Below are 15,936 nucleotides of genomic sequence, written 5' to 3'. Positions count from 1 at the left end.
AAACGACTTGACTTACATTTTCCCACCTTATAGCAACATGAAAGTGATACACATTCATAGACCATATTTCAAATTTTGATCTTTTCTGGGCTAGGGATATGCAATTGGATAATAATCTTGTGATGCTGGGTAGTAACAGCAAGCCATAGCTCCCAATCAGCCAAGCCATCACAAGGTTAAACAACTGACACACAAAAATTTTACACTCCTGTAATCATTGTTTTTCAATAAATTACATGAGTTACTCAATTTTTTTATAAAATATTTTATTATAAAATAAGCTGTGTTAGATGATTTTGCCCAACTAATGTAAGGCTAATAGAAGTGTTCTGAGCACATTAGGGTAGGATAGGATAGGCTATGTTTGTAAAATTAAGTATACTAATGCATTTTCAACTTATAATATTTTCAATTTGTAGTGGATTTACTGAGATAAAATCCCATTGTAAATCAACTATGATGTATGTTAATAAAAGGGTCAATCCAGCAGGAAGATACCACAATTACAAACAGCTACATATATAGTAACACAGCCCAAAACATATAAAGCAAATACCGACTGAACCAAAGAACAGTTCTACAACAGCAGCTGGGAATTTCAATATCCCACTTTCAATAATGGATAGAACCTGACAGAAGATCAGAAGAGAAACAGAATCTAAACACTAGGGATCCCTGGGTGGCGCAGCGGTTTGGCGCCTGCCTTTGGCCCAGGGCGCGATCCTGGAGACCCGGGATCGAATCCCACATCGGGCTCCCGGTGCATGGAGCCTGCTTCTCCCTCTGCCTGTGTCTCTGCCTCTCTCTCTCTCACTGTGTGCCTATCATAAATAAATAAAAAAAAAAAAAAAAAAAAAGAATCTAAACACTATAAATCACTTAGACCTCAGACTCATATGAATACTCCACCCAGCAGCAGCACAATACATGTTCTCAAATCCACATGAACACTTTCCAAGACAGAACATATATTCAGCCACAAAAATGTCTCAATAAGTTTAAAAGGCCTGAAATCATACATAGATCTTCTTTGACCACAACTTAGTGAAAGTAGATTTCAGTCACAAAAGGCAAACTAAAAAATTCACAAACTTGGAAATTAAACAATTCTTAAATAAGCAATAAGTCAAAGAAAAAAAAAAACAAAAAGGAGATTAGAAAATACTCTGAGCCTAATGAAAAATGAAAACACAACACTATGGGATGCAGTAAATGCAGTGCTTAGAGAAATATTTATGGCTTAAATGCTTAAAGAAGATCTCAAATCTATAACCTAATTTTACAACTTAAGGAACTAGAAAAAAAAGAGCAAACTACACTCAAAACCAGCAGAAGAAAGAGTATAATAAAGACTAGGGAAAAAAAAAAAAAAAGACTGGAGTGGATATAAACATAACAGAGAATAGAAAAACAAAAGAAAAAAAATCAATGAAAGCAAATTAGTTTTTCTGAAAATATTAATAAAGTTGAAAAAACTAAGGAAAAAAGAAAGTTCAACCCACTAAAATCAGAAATTAAAGTCGGGACATTACTAGTGAATTTGGAGAAATGAAACAGATTATAAGAGATCCACATAGGGCAGCCCTGGTGGCGCAGCGGTTTAGTGCCGCCTGCAGCCCAGGGCATGATCCTGGAGACCCTAGATCGAGTCCCGCATCAGGCTCCTTGAATGGAGCCTGCTTCTCCCTCTGCCTGTGTCTCTGCCTCTCATTCTCTCTCTCTGTCTCTATGAATAAATAAAATCTTAAAAAAAAAAAAAAAGAGAGATCCACATAATTAGTGAACTTAAATCCCCAACTTGTCTGGACATAAACTGTCCTAAATACTTAGCAAAGGCAAATTATGTTTAATAATTCAGAAGGCAGCCTAGACAATAATAAGAATCACAACTTATTTTTTTTTATTTTTATTTATTTATGATAGTCACAGAGATAGAGAGAGAGAGAGGCAGAGACATAGGCAGAGGGAGAAGCAAGCTCCATGCACCAGGAGCCTGATGTGGGATTCGATCCCGGGTCTCCAGGATCGCGCCCTGGGCCAAAGGCAGGCGCCAAACCGCTGCGCCACCCAGGGATCCCAGAATCACAACTTATTAAGAACATGAGAACTCCTTTTTCTTACTCTATAAATATACAAAAGATAAAAAGTGACTCAAAAAACAGCTTTTACAAAGTTACTATCAGTGAAAAGTAGAATTGGATCAGAACCTAAGTATCTCGGGCAGCCCGGGTGGCTCAGTGGTTTAGCGCCGCCTTCAGCCCAGGGTGTGATCCTGGAGACCCAGGATCGAGTCCCACATCGGGCTCCCTGCATGGAGCCTGCTTCTCTCTCTGCCTGTGTCTCTGCCTCTCTCTCTCTCTCTCTCTCATGAATAAATAAATAAAATCTTAAAAAAAAAAAAAGAACCTAAGTATCTCTAATTTCAAATGAAATTTCTTCTCCACATCTCTAACCTGCTATATGTTTATCTGAGGTGGTTAACATCCAGTCCAACATCATTTTAAAAAGTAGGAAAAATGAAATCAAGCCAATTCTAGAGTTTTGTTTTACTAATGAATTTTTCATGAATTAAGAGTTTCCCAGCTTTCACTTTAATGAATGCAAGGCATTCATGTCAACAGGTGGCCTCAAAGGGCAATAAAAAATGAAATGCTTCCATTGGGTAGGTCAACTATTAAACTTCCCACAGCCTCGAGGAGGAAGCAATTACCCATCAAAATGACAAAAATAAAAACCCAAACTACACTAACTCAGAAATTTCTCACAAAAATTACAGAGAAGTTTTAAAAGAAAAAAAAATTGTCTTTAAAATTTATGTCAAGTATGCTTTGAAGGGCTGAATAAGGTGATACTGAAAACAGTCACTACACAATCAAATTCAAAAGCATTTATTTCAACAAATTCTATTATGCAGGAGATCTCAAATACTTTCAGTGCCAGCCAAAGAAAATAACAATGTGGTACACAACTTGATAGATTTGGGAGATGGACAGAATAGACAGGAATTACAAAAATATAGCTAGTTATACACTATTTCTCCTATCAATGTCTGATCCTTCCTTCCAAGAATAGCTAAAATACAAAACTTCCCCTGACTACTCTAGCATTTTCCCCTAATACTATTACCACTTTTGGGGACATTCATTCACTTGGCGTTTGTTGCTTTATATCACCATGATCTCTAAATAGTTCTCTCTTCATTTGCATCTTATACCTCTTTAGCACATTGTATAAATACAACACTTGTTGTATGCCTCTTGTTAGTTATGGCAATGAAAAGTACTCTCCTTTCTGATTTTCAAGTTTTATCGCTTCTCGGCCTTTTGGCTAAGATCAAGTGTAGTATCTGATTTTCAAGTCTTTTTTTCCCTCATTTTACTGAGGTATAATTGACATAGAACCAGTGTGAAAGTTAATATAAAACATACTAATTTGATATAATGTGTATATTAAATAAATATATTAAATTAAATAAATTAAATAACAACACTAATAACATCCATCACTTTGTGATGAAAACTTGTAAGATCTCCTCCCTTAGCAACTCAGCTTTTTGAATCTTAAAAGGATTTTAGAATGTGCTACACTTAATCTAGGAAGTTCTGGCAATCCTAGATGAATTCTGGGACTTTGGTTGTCCAATCATAGTCCTAGAAAGTCTCAGAAAAGTTTCTTTCCTCACACTCCATACCTCATATGCCATCATTTGTAGTCAACACAATTGTTTACTAGAATATCAATAATGAAAGTATCCACTATTTCTGGCCGAAATAAAATAATGGTATCTGGATGTGGTAAAACACATTCCAATGAAAAAGATGCAAAACTGTGCAAGTTGACTGATGGGCAGGTGGCCACTTTATTATCATACTAACAGGGGAACTAGTATCAAAGTAGCCATCTAGAAACAACATAAAAACTGGATAAAATAGAGGCAACAACTATAGATACTGGATAACAGGAAGCACAAGACTGTGAGGAAAAACAAAGTTCTCTGATAAAAGTCATTTTTCAGACTACTATGTAGGCCAATATAGTATGACAGTCTTGTTACATTCAAGGAAATAGAAGCAGCTATCTGTGGAAAAGAGCACCAGAGACAGAAAATCAGAGACAGAGCTCTAGAAACCCCAAGGGCTCCCCTTGAGTCTTTGTGAATACTAACCTGTGTAAATATCTGGTGAGACCTCACAATGCCTGCCAAAGAATAACTGCCAGGGTTTAGGGCTGCAAAACTCATACAAGGCTGGGAGACATTCTAGCTCTGACTAGCCAGAGACGAGAGACCTTGCTAAGGACTAGGGAATTCTGTGGACAGCTCAGGAGGGCTCAGCTCACCTACGGTAAAGGCTTAATCCACCTTTAAAACATACAAACAAGCTTCAAAAGGATCAAGGAGATCTACAACTTAATTGCCACTCAAAATAATATAGACATTCCCTAAAGGAAAAGAAGAAAAAGACACTTGATAATGTCACACAATTTCCATCATCCTATCTAAAATCACCAGACATGTGACATGACCTAGTAATGCTACTCCAAGGTATTTATTTACCCAAGAGATATAAAGCTAACTGCAGAGCAAACTGGGATTGGAATCTTAAAAAAAAAAAAGCAGACAAGGGGCACCTGAGTGGCTCTGTGGTTGAGCGTCTGCCTTCAGCTCAGGTTGTGATCTGGTGTCCTGGCACTGAGTCCCAGATCAGGCTCCCTGCAGAGAGCCTGCTTCTCCCTCTGCTTATGTCTCTGCCTCTCTGTCTCTCTCATGAATCAATAAAATCTTTAAAAAATAAAAAAAAAATTTAAAATTTAAAAAGCAGACAGGGTTCACAATTTCACTTTTGTTTTTTTAAAGAACATAGTCATGGATTACTAGTGTAAATTTTTTTTTAAGTGTTAAGGGATTGCACATGAGGGATCAGTTATTTCTTGGGTACAAAGGGGGTAAGAAAGTTGAGAGAAAAGCTTTATATGATGAGATATTTGGACTTCAGCTTCTCAATTACCTCATACAGCTCTGTTATGTAAAACACAGTTGGGGAGGTGCACAAGCAAATAGCAAATGAACAGAGACATTACCCAGGAATTGTGGTTTCAATGTGCTAAATGGTAAGGGAAAAGTAGGTTTTAAATGCCAGGACAGAACTTGGCCTTCATTATCTGGTGACTGGAGAGCAACAAAAGTTTATAAGGGATTAATATCCCAAATACGTAGAGTATTCCTAAAACTCAACAACAAAAAACCAAACAATATGATTCAATAAAGGACTCCAATAGAGAGAACATACTCAACATCAGTAATCATTAGTGAAACACAAATCAAAACTAAAACCTGACAAAAACAGAAAATAAGCGTTGGCAAAGATGTGTAGGAATTAGAATTCTAGTCCTCTGTAGAGAATGTGAAAAGACACAAACGCTGAGAAAAATGTTATACAGTCCCTCAAATAATTAAAAAGAGAATTACCATAGGATATAAAAATTCTATTCTGGTGTATAAACCCAAATGAACTGAAATCTGGGTCTCAAAGAGATGTATGAACACACACATAGCAGCATCACTCACAATAGATAAAATATGGAAGCAACCCAAATGTCCATCAACAGAGGAATAATAAGCAAAATGTGGTACAGACATACTTCAGATATAGTGCAGCTTCAGTTCCAGACCACCACAATAACCAAATTTTAAAAAGCAAGCCAGATGAATTTTTTGGTCTTCCAGCACATATAAAAGTTATTTTTACACTATACTGTAGTTTTTCAGGTGTGTGAGAGCATTATATTTTTAAATACAATGTGCACACCTTAGTTAAAAAAATACTTGATTCCTAACCAATGCTATCATCTGAGCTTTCTGCAACTCAAAATGTTTTTGCAGGTGAGGGTTACTGAAGGTTTCAGTGGCTGTGGCCACTTCTTAAAACAACAATGAAGTTCGTTGCATCAAATGACTCTTCCTTTCATGAAATTTTCTCTGCAGCAATGCCGTTTGATAGCTTTCATCCACAAAACTTCTTTCAAAATTGGGAGTCAGGGCAGCCCGGATGGCTCAGCGGTTTGGCCACCTTCGGCCCAGGTCATGATCCTGGAGACCTGGGATCGAGTCCCACATCGGGCTCCCTGTATGGAGCCTGCTTCTCCCTCTGCCTGTGTCTCTGCCTCTCTCTCCCTCTCTCACTCACTCTCTCTCTCTCTCTCTCTCTGTGTCTCTCATGAATGAAAAAATAAAATCTTAAAAAAAAAAAAAATTGGGAGTCAATCCTCTCAAAGCCAGTCACTGCTCTATCAACCGAACTGATGCACTATTCTAAATCCTCTGTTGTTATTTCAACAGTCTTCATAGCAGCTTCACCACGAGTAGATCCCACCTCAAGAAACCACTATCCTTGCTTCTCCCTCTGCCTATGTCTGCCTCTCTCTCTCTCACTGCGTGCCTATCATAAATAAATAAAAATTAAAAAAAAAAAAAAAAAAGGGATCCCTGGGTGGCGCAGCGGTTTGGCGCCTGCCTTTGGCCCAGGGCGCGATCCTGGAGATCCGGGATCAAATCCCACGTCGGGCTCCCTGCATGGAGCCTGCTTCTCCCTCTGCCTATGTCTGCCTCTCTCTCTCTCACTGCGTGCCTATCATAAATAAATAAAAATTAAAAAAAAAAAAAAAAGAAACCACTATCTTTGCTCATTCAGCAGCAGCAACTCTTCTTCTGTTCAAGTTGTATCCTGAGATCACAGGTGTTCTGTCCCATCTTCAGGCTCTATTTCTAATTCTGGTTCTCTTGCTGTTTCCACCACTCCTGCAATCTTGCATCCCTCTAAGTCATCTAGGGAGACTGGAATCAACTTCTTCCAAACTCCTAATAATGCTGATATTCTGATCTCTCCCCATGAATCATGAATGTTCTTCATGGCATCTAAGATGGTGAATCCTTCCCAGAAGGTTTTCAACTAACTTTTCCCAGATCTATTAGAGGCATCACTATGTATGGCAGGTACAGTCCTATGAAATGTACTTCTTAAATAAGAAGACTTGAATAAGAAATTTTTTAAAAGAGACAAAGACTCTTAAATATAGAGAACCAATTGGTGGTTGCCAAAGGGGAGGTGAGTGGGAACAATGGGTGAAACAGATAAAGGAGATGAAGAGCATACTTATCATAATGAGCACTGAGTAATGTACAGAATTGCTGAATCATTACACTGTACACCTGTATACATGAAACAAATATAACGCTGTATGTTATACTCCAACAAAAAATAAATATAATTAATTTTTAAAATAAAAAAATACTTGAAAGTTGAAAGGATTCCTTGATCCATGGGCTGCAGAATGGATGTGTTAGCAGGCATGAAAACAACATAAATCTCGTTGTCCAACTCCATCAGAACTGTTGTAAAATCGGGTACATATTCAATAAGTGATGGATGATGTGAAAGGGATTTTTTTTTCCTAAGCAGGTCTCTAAAGTGGGCTTAAAACATTTAGTAAACTGGGACGTCTGGGTGATTTAGTCAGTAAAGTGGCCGACTCTTGATTTTGGCTCAGGTTATGATCTCAGGGTGGTGAGACTGACTGAGCTCCACACTGGGCTCCATGCTCAGCGTGGAGCCTGCCTGAGATCCTCTCTTGCCTCTCCCTCTGCCCCTCGCCTATTCACAGTCTGTCTAAACTAAATACAATCTTAAAAAAGTTTTTCAGTAAATCATGGTGTAAACAGATGTGCTATCCTCTGGGCTCTGCTGTTCCATTTATAGAGCACACGCAGAGTAGATTTACCAGAATTCCTAAGGGCCCTAGGATTTGAGAAATGATCAATAAGCACCTGCTACAACTTAAAAGTGCCCAACTGCATTAGCCCCCACAACACAATCAGCCAGTCCTTGGAAGCTCCGAAGCCAGGCACTGACTACTCCTCTCTAACCACACAAGTCCTAGATGATATCTGCTTCCCATGGCAGGCTCTTTCACCCACACTGACAATCGGTTGGTCAGTGTAGCCACCTTCGTTAATGATCTCAGCTAGATCTTCTGGATCACCTGCTGCATCGCCTGGCACCTTCATGCCATGGACACAGTTTCCTTCCTTAGACCTCATGAACCAGTCTCTACTGGCTTCAGACCTTTCTCCTGCAGCTTCCTCTCCTCTCTCAGCCTTCACGGGACTGAAGAGAGTGAGTCAGGGCCTTGCTCTGGGTGAGGCTTTGGCTGAAGGGAATGTTGTGGTTGGTTTGACCTTTTATCCACCGAACGTTCCCCATTAACAGCAATAAAGCTAATTCACTTCCCTATCATTCGTTGTTCACTGCAGTAGCACTGTTAATCTCCTTCAGGAGCTTTTCCTTCACATTCATAGCTTGGCTGTCTGACACAAGCTGTCCACCTGTTGGCCTATCTCGGCTTTAGACATGCCTTCCTCACTAAGCTTCTGGTTGTAAGAAAGAGACATGCAAGTGTTATTTTGGGTCGAGCACTTAATGGCCATGGTAGGGTTACTGCCCTGATTTCAATACTGTTGCCCTAGGGCATAAAGAGGTCAGGGAGAAAGACAGGGAAAGGGCTGCGGAGTTGAGCAGACAGAACACACGGCGCACGTCACCTGAGCTCACCACCTTCTGCGAGTGCAGCCCCGGCAGAATTACATTAGTAACATCAGAGATCACTGTCACAGACCACCGGAACAAATAAAGATGAAGAAGCTTGAAATGTTGCTAAGAATTACCAAAATGTGATACCAAGACATGAAATGAACAAATGCTACTGAAAAAAGGACACCAACAGATGTGTTAACATAAGATTGCACGAACCATGAATCTGTAAAAACACATTTTCTGTGAAGTGCAACAAGGTTTGCCAAAGGAGGACATTCTGAAATATGCTACAACGTGGATGAACCTTAAGGACATTATGCTGATATAAGCCAGTCACAAGATAAACACTGTATGATTCCCCTTATATGAAGTGTGACAGTGTACTTGGAAAATGGTTAGGATAAATGCTGCATCTTACCATAATATTAAAAAGGGAAATAAAAAAGTTTACTGATGGGATCTTTCTAAAGTATCATTCCAGGGGCACCTGGGTAGCTCAGTGGTTGAGCGTCTGCCTTCGGCTCAGGTTGTGATCCTGGGGTCCTGGGATCAAGTCCTACATCTGGCTCCCCATAAGGAGCCTTCTCTCTGCTGTGTCTCTGTTTCTGTGTCTCTCATGAATAAAGAAAATCTTTAAAAGGTATACATATATACATATGTGTGTATGTGTATGACATACATTCCAGAAAGTAATGACGTACATTGTTAGTGTTTTTGTATCTTTCTTTAGAGTCAGGTGTTAAATTGATGTAGAATAAAGTTAATACAGACCTTTAAAAAGAGTTTCCACATTATCAAATCTGTTTTGAAAAATAAATCTGCTATCAATCAAAGGATGGATTTCTGTAGGAAGGAGAAAGAGACTAGAGGAAGAGAATGAGTTAGTAAATAAGCTTTTCCAACAGGCCCTTAAAGAAAGGCCATAATGGCCCCTTACAAAGACAAGGAGAGTGAAACAGGGAGAGGCAAATTCTAGGGACACTCAAGAGCTGTCATCAGTCAATACAACTGATTACCAAATATGAGAAGTAAGGAAATAAAGATTCCAAGGTTTCAACCTCTTACAACTGTACAAAAGATCACGGTAACTGCAAGAAATGTTAGAAAAGCAACAGCATGTTTGGCTTCCCTGGAAGGGAGACGATGAGTGAGGCTGAGACAGGAAGAATCTGAGGCTGCCCGCAGGGCCATCTAAATGGATCTGTCCTGAAAAGGTGAGCTTGAAGCTCAAGGAATTACTACTAAATTAAAGAGACAGATCTGGGTCTCATCCATACATACTGAATAATTAAAACCAGGTAGAATATGTAGCAAGGAGGTCAGAACAAAGCTCTGGGGAATACTAAAGTATTACTGTAGGTAATGCACAGTAATTTAAGGTGCTGATTTAATCCTAATGATATCTTTATGAAGTAGAGAGCATTAACTCTGTTTTTCAGATGACTAAAATAAAACTCAAGAAAGCAACATAATTAATCCTGAAAGCTAAGGCAGGCCACAAAAAATTTTTATGGAGGGAAGTGGCAATTAAATTTTATATTAAAAAATTCATTTAGGGGAAACGGTAAACTATGTTTTAGGACAATATTGTAACAATCCAGGAAAAAAAGACAAAACCTAAAGTAAAGTAGTGTTGCTGGGAAGTGTTGTTGGGAAGAAGACATGAGCGATCCACACAAGGTTAAATAAGTAGAACATATAGACGGTAGAATACACTGGACATGATACAGACTGGCTACTGAAGTTATTGAGCAGGAAGAGTGAATAAACTCAAGTAAATGGTGGTCCATTTACCAAAAAAGGGAATTGGCCATAGGCTTTCCCAGGATTGTTACTTAAAAATCAGATCATAGTTTTTCATGCTTTAAATTTAATTTAAAAATTTCTCACTTCTTTTATTTTTATTTATTTTATTTTGGGAGGGGTGTGAGGAGGGGCATAGAGGAGGGGCAGGGAGAGAGAATCAATCTTAAGTTTCGCACCCAGCAAGAGCCTGACATGAGGCTCAATATCACAACCTTGAGATCATGACCTTGAGCCAAAATCAAGAGTTGGACACTTGGGGCACCTTGGTGGCTCAGCGGTTGAGCATCTGCCTTCGGCTCAGGCCATGATCCTGGGGTCCTGGGACTGAGTCCCACATCAGGCTCGCCATAGGGAGCCTGCTTTTCCCTTTGCCTATGCCTCTGTGTCTCTCATGAATAAATAAAATCTTAAAAAAGAAAAAAAAAAGAGTTGGACACTTAACCAATTGAGCCACCCAGATGCCCCCCAACTTTTAACATTTAAACTGGAAGTTATTTGGTAGAACCTAAAATGTATTCACAATAATCTAACTTTCTTACCTGGTAAACCCCATCAATCCATAAAGCTCTTCCCCTGGTATGTTTTGTTTCCTAGCCTGAGATCTTTTCAAATGTCATCTTTTCAGTGAAGACTCTGACCACACTATTTCAAGCTGTGTCACCAACTCCCTAATCCCTTTCCCTACTTTTTCTTCATAGAAACATTATCATCTGATTTGTAATGTATTTTCTTTATTTATTACCGTCTACTACAAGAGCACAAGCTCTCTAAGATTTTTCATCTGGTTTTTCTTCCTTTACCCACTACTATTCCTAGTACCTACAACAGTTCTAGACCATCAAAAAATTCAAAATTTAAATGAACAGATGTATGGATGAAAACTCTCTTTCAGAAGAGTTTTCTTGAAAGATGCAGTATCCTTATCACCAGACCTTTTATATTTAAAAAAAAAATTGTTACATTATCACACATTCAGAAAGCCTTCAGTCTGATAAGAACAATGGGACTTTCTGATTTAAGCAGGTATTTTAACACTTCTATAATTTTCTGCATTCAAGTGATAGTGTTAGAAGTATGGCCAACAGGGGAGTAGTTTTCAGTGCCCAGAATTTATACAAAAACATCACTCTCAATCTCATTATTTTTAAGTCCTCATATAATTATGATGTAAACCGATGGATACATTCAATGTGTAAAGTTCAATACATAAGCACATTTACAGAATGTATACATACTGAAATCAAACGACACAATGTAATACTCTGAAGATCAAAGGGAATAAAAAATGTCAGGATAACTAACACACTTGTCAAGTTTATAAACTGAATTTATAACAAGGTACATTGTTAGAAATAACACTCTAAATCTATAGAGCCTTAAGAGGGAAAAAAACAGTTAAAGTTTATTTTCCAGAAAATACTAAAAATTTATTGGCAAAAAGGAAGTAACAAATGTTGTGGAAAACTTTTCACATCTCTATTTCAGACCTTTTCTCCTCTGAATGTGATGTAATTTCAGTAAATGTTTCTGTCCCTTAAACGTTTTGGGATTTTTCAAAGGGTAAACTGTGTTGAGATCAGAAACTGCTAACCTCAGTGAGCTGTTCTCTACCTGCTTCCCACCTGACACTATTTCATTAACAGCTTCTAAGAAGTCTCAAAATCTAATAACCTGTGTTGGGGGTAAGGAAAAGGAAACAAGACATTTGAGTTGTTGCTGCTAAGATTTTATTAATTTATTTGACAGACAGAGAGAGAGAGAGAGAGAGAGAGAGAGAATGCACACAAGCAGGGGGAATGGCAAGCAGAGGGAGATGGAGAAAGAAGCAGGCTCTCCTCACTGAGCGAAGTCTGATGCAGGGCTCGATCCCAGGACCCTGAGATCATGACCTGAGCCGAAGGCAGATGCTTAACCAACTGAACCACCCAGGTCCCCAAGAGGTTTGAGTTTTGATTGTTGTTTTGGAGTCTTTTTATTTTTCCCCCAGTGAAGATAATCCCTATAATTTTAACATTTTACATTTTATTTATTTATTCATGAGAGACACAGAGAGAGAGAGAGGCAGAGACACAGGCCAAGGGAGAAAAGCAGGCTCCCTGTGAGGAGCTCAATTCCGGGACCCCAGGATCACGACCTAAGATGAATGCAGATACTCAACTACTGAGCCACCCAGACATCCCATGTGTACTGAATTAAGGTTTTTGTTTTGTTTTGTTTTGTTTTAGAATTCCGTCCTCTTAGTAAGGCTAGTGTCTGACAAAAGGTTGATAGCAAGACTGAGAAAACAGAATTAAAAAGTCTCTATTCTCAACAAAGTATACATTAGAATGACCTATTTGTTGAAATTATTTTCATTATGATAAAATTAAATATGATTTGCAGTTTCAAGATCTACTAAACTCATATTTAAAAATAAACAAGGGAATACATTCTAAAGCTATTCATAAGTTATTTCCAATTTATCCTTGGCAAAGTTTCCTCCAGTAAGTTCAATGCAAGTTCTAAGACATGAAAGAAAAAGCCAAGACAGACTTGAGGCAACTCTGTCCACTGGTCTGTATAGCTAATACATTTTAATATAGAATGAAATGTATAAAAAGATCAAAGAAAACATTAATCAAAGAGTAAATGACCTTTGAGGCATAAAAAGTCATCTAATAAGACTGTCACCATTGTTGAAGGCTGGCTCCCAACATGAAGAAGAAGGATGCTGGAAACATCACTATGTGGAAACTATGATAGATCACAGGGACAACCGACCTTTCTCAGGTAGAGCATAATGGAAAATGATATGCAGTCTAAGGTTAAGATGCTGTCACATAATACATGGAAGTTGAGATACTCCAGAAACACCCATGTGATGAACTCATAAAATTTAGAGAAGAGTAACAAAAGACAATAGTGTTTCTATAACTGAGAAGAGTACAACTAACCACTGGCCTCAATTACATGGCCTCCATTCTTCACAACTATTTTGTCCAAACCACTCCAGACCATTTCTCCTGTTTTTGATTCACTACTCCCAAAAAAACTCCAAAGTAGCAGATTACTAGATGAGAATAAACAAGGCTGACGCAATAACGTACTGATGATAAAGAGTATATATTTGGAAGCTACAGCACTTAGGTCTGAACCATGGCCATGCCACTTATTAAAGTGTGTGACAGCTGCTAAGTTACTTGGCCTCTCTCTGCTCTAGTAATTGCACCTAACTACCTCACAAGGTTATTACCAGGATGGATCAAATGAGTTTGAAAAAGTGCTTAGAACAGTGTCTTCAACTGCCTAAATGCTTACAATGGCACAGATGACAATGATGATACAATGCCAAAACAAACATTTTTTTACTCTCCTCGAACCTGTGTATGACCCACTTTCCCAATTGTAAAAACATAAACTCCTACAATCCTACAAACAATTGAAGAAAAAAGTATTTTTTATTCCCATTTTACGAACAGGTTCTACAGATAAACTAAGAAACTAAGGAGGCTAAGTAATCTGACTAAACAGCAACCCAGCACTAAAATACACAACAGGCTGATTCTAATTTTCTCTGCTCTACAAAATTGTTTCCTTTTAAGATATTTTGATTTTATACAGCAGTTACAAGAAGCTAAACTGGGAAAGAGGTACATTATCAAGTCAAATATTAAAAACTAAAAATCACTTAACATATACTATACATATAAAATGTGATTTATATATTAAATCTTTTCTTATATTGTTATATATATAAAATCAATGAAAGTATTAGAAATGAAGTTTAAAATGTAGTGATGGAAAAAGTATATTAATAACAGCATTAAGAAGAGCAGCTGTCCTTTATTAATTTTCCTATGTACAAGGCAGTTATCTCAACATTTAAGATGCATGATCTCATTTAATACTATGAGATAATTACTACTGCTAACTTTTGCTACAGATGAGGAAGTTGCCCAGCTGGGAAGATGAAGAACAGACATTCATTCCCAGCTAAGGCAACACCTATTTTACTGAGCCACACACTGAAAACATCAATATACTAGAAGAAAGCCCAAATTTTAAAACAACATAATGTATTTTCTTTAGTTCCCTAGTCTGACACCGTCAAACACAGCAAAGTTTATGTACCATCAGAACTACTACCACTCAGTTACAAGACGTCCTCTGGAGTCTTAAAATCAGAAGGTAGAAAGTCTTGTTAAGTTCTTAGCAACACAGAAAGTGAGCTTCAAAATACTATCCCAAATCACTGTAAACACATGAAATCAGGTTAGTGACTTGAAATAATGGAAATGTTATTTTTCAATGTGTCAAGGGATGTTAGCTCCCTATTCTGCCCACCTATACTAGTATAAATTATTTTCAGGAGCATGTTTATTTTTTTTTTATTTTTTTTTTTTTAGGAGCATGTTTAAATAGAGCAATAAAATGCTAGTTCAAAATGTACAAGGTAAAAACACTAATTACAACAGTTCTTCAAAAGGCTCACAAAAGTATCGCTTAGAATGAAAAAAGTTTTATTTTATACACAATATTGAATTTAAAATTTCTAAATACATATTATCAAAATGTGCATAACATTTAAACAGTATAATTTATATACTGCAAGTGTTTTTGCATTAAAGATTTTTATTGAAAAAAATCAAATTAAATTCCATCATTTAAATATTTCTATACTTTACAAAAGATTTCCAAAATTCAACTTACACTTCAACTAATACAGTATTACAAAAAAAAAAAAAGACTTATGGCATCAAGAAAACCTAGACAGTCCCTTAAAATCTGTGATAAAAGGATCTCAGTTACATCCTACATCTCCTACATCTGCCTCTCCCACAGTGTTTTCTCAAGAATTTCAACAAATATTAAACAACTTGCATAACACAATTAAAAAAAGACATTTTGGCTTTTTGTTATACATTTTTCAAATACACTGATTTTTTTTAAACCACATTGAATACAGTGTATGCAAATCAAAGGCTCTGGAAAATTCAAGAGCTGAAAGATGAAAAATCACTACAGTTCTACCATTCAGGAGCCATTACTATAAATATATATTACTCTTTTTTTTTTTTCAGATAATTTTTGTTACTTGTTTTGCAAAGTTGTTGTGGTCATATTCTATATGCAATTTTGTGTGACTCATTTCTTCAACCTGATCAAGTTCTCAAGTTTTGGGTTTTTTTTTAAGATTTGAGAGAGAGACAGAGATAGCAAGAGAGAACACAAGCAGGGAGGAGATGGAGAAGCAGGCTCTTAGCTGAGCAAGGAGCCCAATGTGGGGCTCGATACCAGGACCCCAGGACCATGACCTGAGCCAAAGGCAGATGGTTAATGGACTGAGCCACCCAGGTGCCCCAAGTTCTCAAGTTTATAAATTTTTTGAAATATATTTAATGACTACATATTTTTTTGAGAATATACCAATTAACTTTCTTTCCAAGGTTCTCTAATATCACGTTTTTGTCTATATCTACTATCAGAAGTATATAAGAACACATTTTACTATTCTTCCACCGGCAGAGCAATAATTTTTTTTAAAAAAAGACTATTTTTACAT

The 15,936-nt window shown here is 37.4% G+C and overlaps 1 protein-coding gene and 1 pseudogene across 4 annotated transcripts in view; one reads left to right on the top strand and one right to left on the bottom strand.

Annotated features, from left to right (window-relative positions):
• Positions 1-15,936, bottom strand: part of RIC1 (RIC1 homolog, RAB6A GEF complex partner 1) — a 143,605-nt gene that overhangs the window by 65,517 nt on the left and 62,152 nt on the right. The gene's annotated exons all lie outside the window — the stretch shown is intronic.
• Positions 3,308-3,405, top strand: LOC119869928 (annotated as a pseudogene).

This window comes from Canis lupus, chromosome 1 (assembly GCF_011100685.1).
Source record: "Canis lupus familiaris isolate Mischka breed German Shepherd chromosome 1, alternate assembly UU_Cfam_GSD_1.0, whole genome shotgun sequence".
NCBI lineage: Eukaryota > Metazoa > Chordata > Mammalia > Carnivora > Canidae > Canis > Canis lupus.
This window is presented reverse-complemented; position numbering and strand designations above follow the sequence as displayed.